General features: G+C 32.8%; 1 long non-coding RNA gene across 1 annotated transcript; it reads left to right on the top strand.

Moving 5' to 3' along the window:
• Window positions 1-6671: 6671 nt before the first annotated feature.
• Window positions 6672-12670, top strand: LOC120092796. The gene is made up of 2 exons (XR_005486162.1): window positions 6672-7077; window positions 12455-12670. It is a non-coding gene; the product is annotated as an uncharacterized LOC120092796 (long non-coding RNA).
• The last annotated feature ends 446 nt before the right edge of the window (window positions 12671-13116 follow it).

Below are 13116 nucleotides of genomic sequence, written 5' to 3'. Positions count from 1 at the left end.
TGCCAAAATACACCTGAATGCCATAAAAATGTGATCATCATAAGACAATTTTTCTTCCTAAACCTCATCGTAAATGGATGCACTTAAGGCTCCAAAATTTTAAATCAATATGTTAAAAAGACATTTTTCTATATTTCGGATATGCTCCTATTCTGAACTAATTTCTTGTCTTCTCATAGCCGAACAAAATAATGAGTTATTAATGAAAAATCACGAATCTCGACCAACCGAGACGACACCATTCCTTAAAGTGAATGCTATGAATTTTAATAATAATCGTGGTCGAGGTTGTGGTTATGGTCGAGGTCATGACCGTGGCAGAGGAAAAAATAATTATTATTTTTGTGGTGGTCGTTCTAATCATTCAAATTTCAAAAGAACCACACAAAATGATGATCACAAAGGAAAAGCTGCACAAGATAAAGTTTCAAAAAATGTTGAAAATAAATGCTTTCGATGTGGAATGGCTAGGCATTGGTCACGTACTTGTCATACGTCAAAACACTTAGTTGATCTCTATCAAGCATCCCTAAATGAAAAAGGAGAAAAATGTGAAAGCAAATTTTACATGCCAGTGTAATGACATATTTGACCCATCTCATATGGCAAATTTGGATATGACAGACTTCTTTGAATCTCCTAAAGAGAAAATCGACAGAATTGATGGAACATCAAATGTTTCCTTTGACTTTGAAAATATCTAGACTTAATGTTGTTTTTTTTATTCATCTCCATTTGTTTTTCTTCTTTTAGGAGATGTTAACCTTTGTATATTCCAAATGTTGTTTTTCTTATTGTAATTATTTTCTTTTATTGAAGAAACCTGGATCATTTTCATATGTTGGGTGACTAAAAAATGAGTAAAGAAGATTTACGTCTGGCAGACAGCGCAACTACAAATACAGTACTTACAAGTAGAAAATATTTTTCCAAACTAAAAATGCTGGAAGCAAAAGTCAATACAATATCAGGTTCTACAAACCTAATTAAAGGTTTTGGGAAAGGAAATATTATTTTGCTTAGAGGAACAAAATTTACAATTGACAATGCATTGTTCTTTAGTCAATCAAAGGGAAATCTACTTAGTTTTAAAGATATACGTTGCAACGGTTATCATATTGAGACTGATAGAAAGAATAATATAAAATATTTTATATCATATCTACTGTCTCATGTGATAAACATATATTGGAAGAGTTTCCTACTTTATCTTCTAGATTATATTATACTCATATACGAGTAATTGAAACATGTGCAACAATGAACCTAAAGTTCATGAATCTAAACATATTTATAATTTGGCCTGATCGATTGGGTCATCCAAGATCTATAATAATGAGAAGAATTATTGAGAATTTAAATGGACATCCATTGGAGAACCAGAAGATTCTTTAATCTAATGAATTATCATGTGATAATTTCTCCCAAAAAAAATTGATAATTAGACCACACCAGTTAAAGTGGGGATTGAATCACCTGCATTTTTAGAAATTCATGATGATATATGTGGACCTATTAACCCACCAAGTAGACCATTTAGATATTTTATGGTATTAATAGGCACGTCTAACAGATGGTCACACGTGTGCTTATTATCAAGTCGCACTCTTGTATTTGCAAGATTACTTGCTCAAATAATTAAGTTACGAGTACAATTTCTTGATTATACAATTAAGACCATTTGTCTTGATAATTTTGGTGAATTTACATCCCAAGTTTTTGATAATATTGTATGTCAATTGGGATAAGTGTTGAACATCATACAACTCATGTTCATACACAAAATGATTTAGCAGAATCATAACATTTGCAGTTAATTGCTAGACCATTGCTTATAAGAGCTAAGCTTCTTACATCTATATAGGGACATGCTATTTTGTATGCAACGTCATTTATATGTATTAGGCCAGTAGCTTACCATAAGTACTCATCATTACAATTAGCTTAAGACCATGAGCCAAATATTTTACATCTGAGAATTTTTTGATGTGCAGTATATGTTCCAATGCTCTACCACAACATATTAAGATGGATTCTTAAATGAGACTAGGAATATATATTGGATATGATTCTTCATCAATTATCAAATATCTTGAACCCCTGACAGGTGGTGTTTTACTGCACGATTTGTCGATTGTCATTTAATGAGACAGATTTTTCAACATTAGGGGGAGGGATTAAGAAGTTGGAAAAGAAAATTACATGGAATGCATCGTTATTTCTCATTTAGATCCCTATACAGATCAATGTGAACTTGAAGTTCAAAAGATAATTCATTTGCAAAATATAGCAATTCAGTTATCAGATGCTTTTATAGATGCAAAGAAAGTAACTAAATCACATATACCAGCTGCAAATGTTTCGTCAAAAATTGATATCCTAACACAAGAAGTTGTCACTAATGAGTCTGGAACACGCCATAAGCATGGTAGACCAGTGGGTTCCAAAGATAAAAATCCTTGAAAACGAGAAATAATTAAAATCAAGAAGACTTGGTTGAGGATATAAATACCCATGAAGAAATCTTTGACATGACTAGTGAGGAAGGCGAAATATCTAAAAATTTCAATAAACTATGTCGTGATAGAAAAAAGATGGAACTGAACTAATGTAGTTATTGACAATATTTTTGCATATAATGTTGTTTTTGATACTATATCTGAAAGTAAGGATCTTAAACCAAAATCTGTTGAAGAATGCCGACATAAAATAGATTGGCTTTAACGGAAAGAAGCAATCTAGGCAGAATTAAAGTCACTTTCAAAACATCATGCTTTTAGACCAGTAGTCCGAATACCAAAATGTGTCTAACTTGTTGGATACAAATGGGTATTTGTGAAGAAAAGAAATGAAAATAATGAGGTACAAGATATAAAGCAAGACTAGTTACACAAGACTTTTCACAAAGACTTGGTGTTTATTATGAGGAGACATATTCTCCGATGGTAGATGCAATTACATTAAGATATTTAATTGGTCTGGTTGTGTATGAAAATCTGGACATGCATCTTATGGATGTAGTCACAATATATTTATATGGATCTCTTGATAATGATATTTATATGAGAATCCTAGAAAGATTTAAGGTACTTGAAACATACAAATCAAATTTTCGAGAATTGTATTCAATAAAGTTCCAGAGATCGCTATATGGATTGAAACAATGAGGATGAATGTGGTAAAATTTCCTGAGTGAATATCGGTTGAAAGAATGACATCAAAACAATTCAATATGTCCATGTGTTTTTATATATTGAGAAAAAACAGTCAAGATTTACTATTATAACTATATATGCCGATGACTTAAATATAATTAAGACTCCTAAAAAGTTTTCAAAGACAATAAAATATCTTAAGAAAGAACTTGATATGAAAGATCTTGGAAAAACAAAATTTTGCCTGGACTTGCAAATTGAGCATTTAACAAATGAGATATTTATCTATCAGTCAACTTACAGGAAAAAAATTGGAAAATATTTTATATAGACAAAGTACATCCATTGAACATTCCAATGAAAGTTCATTCATTATATGGAAAGATATATTTTGACCTCGAGATGATAATGAAGAATTACTTGGTCTTGAAATACAATATCTTAGTGCAATTTGTGCACTTATGTATTTTACTAATAATACAAGACCAGATATTGCATTTTCAGTAAATTTATTAGCTAGATATAGTGTTTCTCCAATAAAAAGACATTATAACAGAATTAAGCATATACTCTGTTATCTTTGAGGAACGACTAATATGTATTTATTTCATTCAAATCAATTCGAATTTTGATTTAGTTGGTTATACAGATTATTGATATTTATCTGATCTACACGAAGTTAGATCTCAAACACGTTATCTATTCACATGTGGAGGAACTGATATATCGTGGTGGTCAGTGAAACAGATCATAACGACTACTTCCTCAAATCATGCTGAAATTCTTACAATTCACGAGGCTAGTCTTCCCCCCTTTAATAAACTTTCATCCTCGAAAGTTCTAATCCTAGAAGAGCTCTGGATGCAGTGCCCTCATCTCGTCTTCTCGCTCCCAAGTTGCTTCCTCAAACTGATGATTTTGCCATAGAACCTTCACTAGTGGCACCTCCTTCCTGCGCAAAACTTTCACCTCCCTGGCCACAATTTGCACGAGCTTCTCCTTGTAACTCAAGTTTTCATTCAGTTGCAAGGGCTCAAAGTCCACCACATGAGATGGGTTCGTTAAATATTTCCTCAGCATGGAGACATGAAATACATTATGGACCGCGAAGAGGGACGGTGGCAAGGCCAAACGGTAAGCCATAAAGCCGATCCGCTCCAAAATCTCGAATGGCCCTACAAAACGCGGGCTTAGCTTACCCTTCTTCCCGAATCTCAGGACACCCTTCATTGGTGCCACTTTCAGGAACACCTTGTCACCTGCTTCGAACTCTAGATCTTTTCGCCTAACATCCACGTAACTTTTCTGTCTACTTTGTGCTGCTAGCATTCTAGCCCTGATTTTCTGCATGGCTTCATTCGTCAACTCCACTAACTCAATCCCCACCAGTTTCCTCTCCCCAATCTCACCTCAGTAAACAGGAGACCTGCAACCTCTGCCATAAAGAGCTTAAAACGGCGACATGCCAATGGTAGCCTGATAGCTATTATTATAGGCAAACTCTACTAAATGTAAGTGGGAGTCCCAACCCCCTGAGAAATCCAACGCACAAGCGCGCAACATGTCCTCCAATGTCTGATTTAAACGTTCTGTTTACCCCATAAGTTTGGGGGTGAAATGCTGTACTAAAGTTCAATCGCGACCCTAGAGCTGCCTGGAGGCTCTTCTAAAAACTAGAGGTGAAACGAGGATCCCTGTTGGGCACAATTGACACTGGCACACTATGCAACCTTACTATCTCCTTCATGTACAACTGAGCCCACTTACTCACCGCGTTCGTGGGATTTCCTGGAATAAAATGTGCCACCTTGGTGAGTCTGTCTATCACAACCCAAATCACCGAGAAACCCTTTGTTGTCCTGAGCAACCCCGTAATAAAATCCATAGCCACTCTCTCCCATTTCCATTCTGGCACATCCAATGGTTGTAGCAAGCCTGCTATCTTCTGCCTTGGGTCCTTTACCTGCTGACAGACTAAACATCTACTGACATATTCAGCTATCTCCCTTTTCATATTGGGCCACCAGTAATACCATTTCACGTCTTGGTACTTTTTGGTACTACCTGGGTGCATCAAGAATGGAGAGTTATGAGCTTCTGCCAACAGTTCCCCTTTCAAGCCATCATCTGTTGGGATGCACAACCGTCCCTGATATAAAAAATCCTTGTACACTGACACAGAAAATTCACTTGCATAACCTGACCCTACTTGACAACACTTCTGAACCAGGTCGGGATCACCTTGCTGTGCATCAATAATCCGCTGCCTCAAGGTTAGTTGCACTGTCAACTGGGCTAGCTGCGAAGTGACTTCCCCCACTACCACCGCAATCTCAGCTCGTTCCAGATCTTTACACAAATGAACCTGCTTAGTGATCAAGGCGGCTGAATGAGCTACCTTTCGATAATTTATTAATCTCAAACTTATTTATTAACCGGCTTGTTCCAGATCTTGACATAATTGAACCTGCTTATTGATCAAGGTGGCCAAATTTATTACACTAAGATAAAGTTTATTAATCTCATAAATTCTTGCATGTCGAAAATTTGTATGGCTAAGATCAATGACTTCGTACATTCGTGGAAAATGTTGTTTGTCTTCTAGTCTTCCAACGATATTATATGAAGACAACACAACATGCATATCCAAATTAAAGGATATAGTAAAAACATATTTCACCAAAGTTTTTCTACACTCGTGATCTTGAAAAAAATGGTGACATTATTGTACAACAAATTTGTTTGAAGAATAACAAAAGCATTACCTACCGCAACCTTTCAAAAATTGGTACATGACATTGGAATGCGGTCACTCAGAGATCTTAAAGTGATATTTTCATGAGGGGAAGAAAATATATTCTTTGAAAAGTATAAATTATATGAAATATATACTTTTTTTCCTTTACTAGGATTTTTTCCTAGTATGGTTTTAGTTAGGCATATTTTATATATAATGGATATCTAAGTGAGAATATTATAAATAATATAACAATAATAGATGCCCATTAGTGCCAAACCTTGGTGTCCTAAAAGACCAAATAGCATTCTCCCGTTACCCCTTATGCCTTTGAACATGTAGTACATATGTCTTATGAGTACAAATGGTTGGTGTCCAACTAATTTCATCCCTTGTCGATTCTCCTATAAATAGTGGTCATTTTATAGACTTTGTAGAGTAGTGAAATTGGTGAACAATTCAAAAGATTAGGAATTGATGAAGAATCTTGAGAAAATTTCATGATTTCATGATTTTTCTTATTTTTCTTATTTCTTTATTTTATTTAAGTTATTTATTTTATACCTATATATATTTATAATATTTTATATATTATATTATATTTATTTATTTTAATATCATATTTTATTGACATCCGTGTTATTGTTGTGGTACACAATTTTACAACACAAGGGAATGTTTGAAATTTTTATTCTTTTTTATTAAAAAAAAAAAAAAGAAAAAAGTGGAATATTTGAATTTTGAACATCGTCCTTATTATTAATCTGTAGCTTTTATTTTCCGTAAAAGTAAAGGGAGACTTTTTTTTTAATCTTTTCTTTTCGTTGTGCCCTAGCTTCAGATTGAACCCTCGATTTCATCACCCAATTCCTCTCACAAATCACTTACACCAACTGCTAATTTCGAATTCAAAATCGGCAATCGGAATCCCGTCGGAAAGCTTTGCTTCGATCGGATGGAAAACACCGACAATAACGCCCTGAGTATCCTTTCACGGGAGAAGCTGGACCAGGTCGCCGCCTGGGTCGCGGCCACCATGTCTTCCGCCTTTTTCTCCTCCTTAGAACGATTCTCCTGCGTCAACATTGCCACCAATGATCTTGACGACGAAGACGACGACGATCAGCTTCTCTTGTCCAATCAACCGCTTTCCGATCAACTTGTACTCCCTGACCAACATGACGGGTTTGTCGATCTTCCTGTGTGATCAATCATCCAAAATTATAGATCTAATGTGCATTTCTTTTCTTAATTACGTATCTGTATTTTTTTCAAATCTTTTTTTTTTTCCGTTATTGCTGGTGTTCTGTTGAATTTGTTCCTTGTATGTGTTTATGATATGCAATGGTGATCCGATAGCCTTCTATGCTGCCCTAATGACGGATTGTTTTGATTTTGATTTGCAATCATAATCGAGATTGATTTGTTTATATGTGTTGTCCTGTGTTAATTACTTCATTAGGATATTATGAATATTATTTGGACGATTCACAGATTTATTGAATGCTTCAGTTGGAGTTGAATTTACATTCTCTATTTATAAATGAAGCAATATAAGATTGATGTTTTCTGACAGAAACAAAATTTGGGAATTGGAGAGCCCAACTGAATATAACTGAACTAGTTACGACATACATTTGTTCTAAAGTTCAAGTATTAGACTCCCCACCCTGCCATTGTTGAACTCAAGAAAAAAGAAAAATGAGATTAGTATGTTGATTTTATTTTTAGAAAATTTGAAGAACTGGGGAGGGTTATCCAGTTGTTGTTATATGATGCCATAGTCTACTTTTCTCCCTAATGATTATCATTTGAAACTTGGTTAAAAGCAAGCATAGCCCAACAATAATTGATATGCAATCCTTCTCATTTGGTCGAAGGTTCAAATCTTCATACCCCAGTTGTTGTACGATAAATAATTTGATCATTTGAAGCTTTGTGTGGTCGTTGTTGAACTTGATGTAGTTTGTTATAAATTTCTGTGGTTTTTCTCATTTTCGCATTGTTGTAGAATTTGTATGGTTGTAGTTGTTATGACTGATGCATACTTTGTTGAAAGATATTGGAAATAGTTGTCTATGCAGGATCTGATCTATATCCTGATGATAATCTGTTTTGAAACATCAGTCAATATATGAGCATTGCTTTTAAGTGCTTAGGTTAGTTTATCATTTATCATCCTCCATATGGGTTGTCCAAGAAAACTATTATACCACAAAGCTAGAAAAAACTGGCCTATCAATACTTCTAACCTAGCCATATAAATATTGCCTCAATCAGACCATAAACAGATACAAGTCTTGGAAAACTTCTTCCCTCAATCATGTTCTGAATATTAGCATCTCATTGCCCTGGGAACAAAATTCTTGGTGACAATTTCAATTACACTTCCATAAACATAAGACTATTTCCATTAACTCATTATTTTTCCTTTCGATGGCAACAACTACACTCACTAAGAAGAGATGAAAGAATACAAGGACATAACCACAAGGAAAACTCGACTAGAAAATGGGTTTCCAACTAAGTAAGATGTTGCCTAGAGAATACTTACAAGAGATCTTCGAAACTCAAAGAGAAACATCGAACCTTACCTCACCTAGGACCAAACCTTACAAGGGTCAAAACACTCTCATCTTTACCTGATTTGATAAAGAAACAAACTAAGAAGGGGTGAGGAAAAACATATTTTATTACATTAAGGGTAGAGAAATCTGAACCAGATACCTTCTAGTTGCTAACACATTAATATGTCAAACTGTCACTTGAATTATGCTCATGTTCGCAAATATGCTAATATACTAATACCATGAAAATATCAACTTGATAATACAGTAAATATATTAACTTCCAAAATTTCAACAGCCATAGATTGATGTGACCATACTAATTATTATTTTTACTTCTTTAAGAAACCATTTAGAATAGTGGTTGTTCCATGTCGAAAAGGTTCATGGAAGTTATGAGTTCAAAGCCTATAAAAAGGAGTATGTGACTTTAATTTCAAAATCGTCTAAGAACACTTTAAAAGCTTGGGTGTTCTAACTCTAATTAAATTTTATTTTGTATTCTTTAGTTCGAGGGTGAGATTACAAGGTGTAGACAGTATAAAAACTTTGAGAGACATTACAAGAAATTCGACTTTTCTCAATAGACGAAACTGTCGGGAAAACCTTTCTCGAGAGAATTTTGACCGTCGGTATAATCGTCGGAAAATCCTCGTTGAAAAAGTCTTCCCTGACTCAAAAAAGCCTCGTCGTTTGGAAAAAAAGATTTTGCGACGGAACAAGGATAGAGGATTTTTGCTGACGCTAAAAGGAACCGTCGGCAAAAGGTATTTCTCCCGACGGTAAAATTTTTTTCATTATCAGGATAAGTAAGCTTCTGTCGATGATTCTTTTTAGCATCAGGAGATGGTTATTTATTCCAATGCTCAATCATCGGGAAAGATTATTTTAGCATCGGAAAAAGTTTCTTTTAGCATTGAGAGAAGTTATCTTTGCCGATGGTGACCTATTTTAACATCAGGAAAAAAGGTAAAAAATTCATGAAATTACACTTTTTCCCAACGTTTGGATTATCGGGAATATCTTTTTTCTTTATTTACTAACTATTAAATCTTTTTTTTTTCAAATATCATATGTGTTTGAATTTTACAAATATCAAATAAACTAAAATAAAAATTGAGAAAATTAATTAGATGTCTACAACATTAAATAGTATCCACAAAATATGTATAAATATTACAAATTTGTCAAATAAGCAATTACCTAATAAGATTCGTCTTAAACATTACATAACATCCACAAATTCTAACCCAAAAAATAGTATTACATAATATCCACAAAGTACCTAAAAAATAATTCTACAACCTAACTTAGCTTGTTGGGAGATGCATCTTCAACATAAATCTCGAGATACCTACAAAATACAAATTTAAATAGTTTTAATGCTCAATATATCATAAAACAATCTCAAAATGAATATAAAACTTAAAACTCAACTTAAGAACATTAACAAATTGAAATACACCAACTCATATTTACATATTTCAATCTCAAACTCAATATAGAACTTGAAATTCAACTTAAACATAATTATACATTTACCCTTATACCAACTTTGAATCTGACATAAGAAATTAATAAATATAAGTGAACTTTATGCAATCTCCCCCACCCACTTTAACCTCAAACTTAATATAGCATATAAACATTTATATTGTTACCATAACTGTAGGATAACAACATACACAGCCTTCTAATAGTTTACTATCAAAGTTGAAGAGCTCATACCTAATTCGATTTATCTCAGTTCAGAAAAGACCTTTGAGAAATTAAAAATTGTGATGGGGTTTGATCAATAATGCATTAAAATAACTGTCAATATGTTCTTTTACTAAACATATGCAAGAAAACTTATTAACAAAGTAAGACATAATCAACAAAGACTTTCCACATAACAAACAAACCCAAAATTATGTATTATATTTTATTACAATAATTGTAAAAATCAAATTATGATTCTATTTTCTATACCTTCTTACATCCATTTTTAAACATCATGAATTCAAGCTATGTAAATGCTTATGAGGCACATTTATATTTCATATAATTGCATGCATACGAAAGTTGAAGTGTGCATAATTTTATGTCAGATACTTAACAAACCAATCGACACAAATTAACTCAACATACAAAATAAACTAATTAAGTCAACATAAAAAACAAACCATCTTAGTCAACATACAAAATAAATCAATTCAATCAAAAACTTATCTAAAATTTCAACTTAGTTTATTTTGTATCTAAAATATGAAATTCAAAATAATAACATTTAAATCTAAAACTTATCTAAAATTGGTTTCAAGCATATAAATATGAAATTTAATCTTAACACTGATTGAAAATTTCAACTTGATATGCTAAGAACAAAAAAAAATGAAAATGAGAATTGATATAATACATGAGGAAGAATCTCAATGTCTGGAAGAGGCTTGAATCATCATCACTTTTGAGAAGCAATATTTTAACAATATGAAAATGGGAAGGAAAATGACAATTTAAACTTCAACCAGACGGCAGAAGTAAAATAACTCATTGGATAAGTAGTCAAAAGACTAAGGAAGTATCAAGTAATATACGCAAAACATATAGTTTTTCATCACCACTACCAAATCAAGGAGATTGTCAGATTATATACATAACTTAAGCAGTTGGGCAAACAAAGCAGCAGGTAAAAGTAAAGCCACATAGAGTTCATTGATACAACTTATATTATGAATTCAAACTTAGACCTTCCCTTTGACTACATTAACATTGCAACCTTTATATAATACTATGAGAGGATAAGAAATCCCTTCTCTCAGCAAAGAAAATAGGGAAGAGATAGAGAGAAGAGAGCATAAGTATTATATACTTGCACTTGATAATCAAACTAGAAGATATAAAGATAACCGACCTGGAAGAACATAAAATACGACAAATGAGGAACTAGATAATACTAAACACAACTAGTCAATACTAACGAATTCATTCTTAATTGATGAATATTATCATTACTAACAATCCCAATGCACATAATCACATTCTTCGGTGAACAATTCCAGTAGGCAAACTAGATACGTAAACTTGAAATTCAAATTTACAGTCTCGAACTCTTTATAGATCAAACCAAAAGGTCAAGCTAAAAGCATCGAGAAGAGCAGTGAAAGAAATTAAATGACAATGGAACGTTATTAGATTAGGGAAAGTCTAGCACATAAAAAATTGAACATCAGAACTTAAAAAATACTGACATAAGCATCTTGAAATTTAAACATCTAAACTTTAAAAATACCAACAGTTACACTGTGAAGCACCGGCGATAGTGACGTGAAGCACGGGTGCTAGGGTGTGGCTTCTTGGTGGGCTAGAGGCGTTAACCTTCTTGATCGTGTAGTCTGTGAAAGAATAGGGAAAAATATTGGGTTATGCGGCTAGAGATGATAAGGAGTTGGAAATTAGTGTTTTAAGTCACCCTATCGCGACGCCTTACATGGCATCGGGAAAAGTTGGTTCTTGTGATGGTAGTGTAAACTACCGTTGGGATAGCCTTAATAAATAATATCAATTTTTTTTAACTCCCACCAGCTCCCTCCATCGTGGGAATAAGTATTTCTCCAACGCCTAGATCAGACAATCGGGAGAGGCCTACAAATTTATTTCCACCATTTTTTATGTCGACGGTCTAAAAATACCGTTGGAAATACTTGTTTTTCCCGATGTCATTTAAACTACCATAAGAAAAATCCATTTTTTCCTACACCAAAAAAAAACCATCCGGGAAAATGGGTTTTTTGACAATTTTTTTGGCGTCAGATAAAGTTGAATTTCTCATAGTGAGAGTGTTGCTATATTTGGGATCGGAGAGAAAATTATGTGTGGTTGTAATAATTTTTCACATAATGATGTTGCTATTCTTTTTTCGATTTTGGAGTTTTTCTATATAAAATTATTGTGTTTGTTCTTTTGTTACTTTCTTTTAATTTCTTACTTATTATAATTTTGTTTTTTTTTTTCAGACACGATGTTCACCCTTGCAATTGTTAGAGTGGGGAAAGAAAAAAAGTTGTTGATTGTGCATGTCGATAACTTTTATATACTTATAGTTTATTTAGGTGAGTTCGTTCTGTTTTCTCGACTTATTTGTCAATTATTTTAATAACTTTGCGTGTTGCTTATAACTTTGAACTATTAGAAATGTTGGTTTTTCTAAAATATTGATAGTTTGATCGTAATAGTGTCCAAAGGAAAGAGGATAATGTTTAAACAAAAGAAACTTTCTTAATAATAATAATAATAAAACGATAGAAACTTCCATTTGCTTTAAAGAAAACTTTGCCATAGTTTCTATTCTATGTAAAATATTTCTTAATTCCTTATTCTATGTAAAGTATTTCTAAATTATATATATATATATATATGCTTGATCTCTATCCTCTTGAGAACGTCAATTTTAATACATGTATTTTTAAATATCCAATTTTAGTCTATATTTTAATTTTATCGGAACCCTAAATTTTAAAAGTATATTTACATATCATATTTTCTTATATGAAAATTATCATTGTTATTATTTAATTAACTTCAATTAAATTGAGGGACTAATTTAAGAACTATTAGAAGTATATGACAAAATTGAATAGAGTACGAGGACCAAAATGACATTTTAACCTAATAAGAT

Source organism: Benincasa hispida, chromosome 12 (genome assembly GCF_009727055.1).
Source record: "Benincasa hispida cultivar B227 chromosome 12, ASM972705v1, whole genome shotgun sequence".
In the NCBI taxonomy this organism is placed as follows: Eukaryota; Viridiplantae; Streptophyta; class Magnoliopsida; order Cucurbitales; family Cucurbitaceae; genus Benincasa; species Benincasa hispida.
This window is presented reverse-complemented; position numbering and strand designations above follow the sequence as displayed.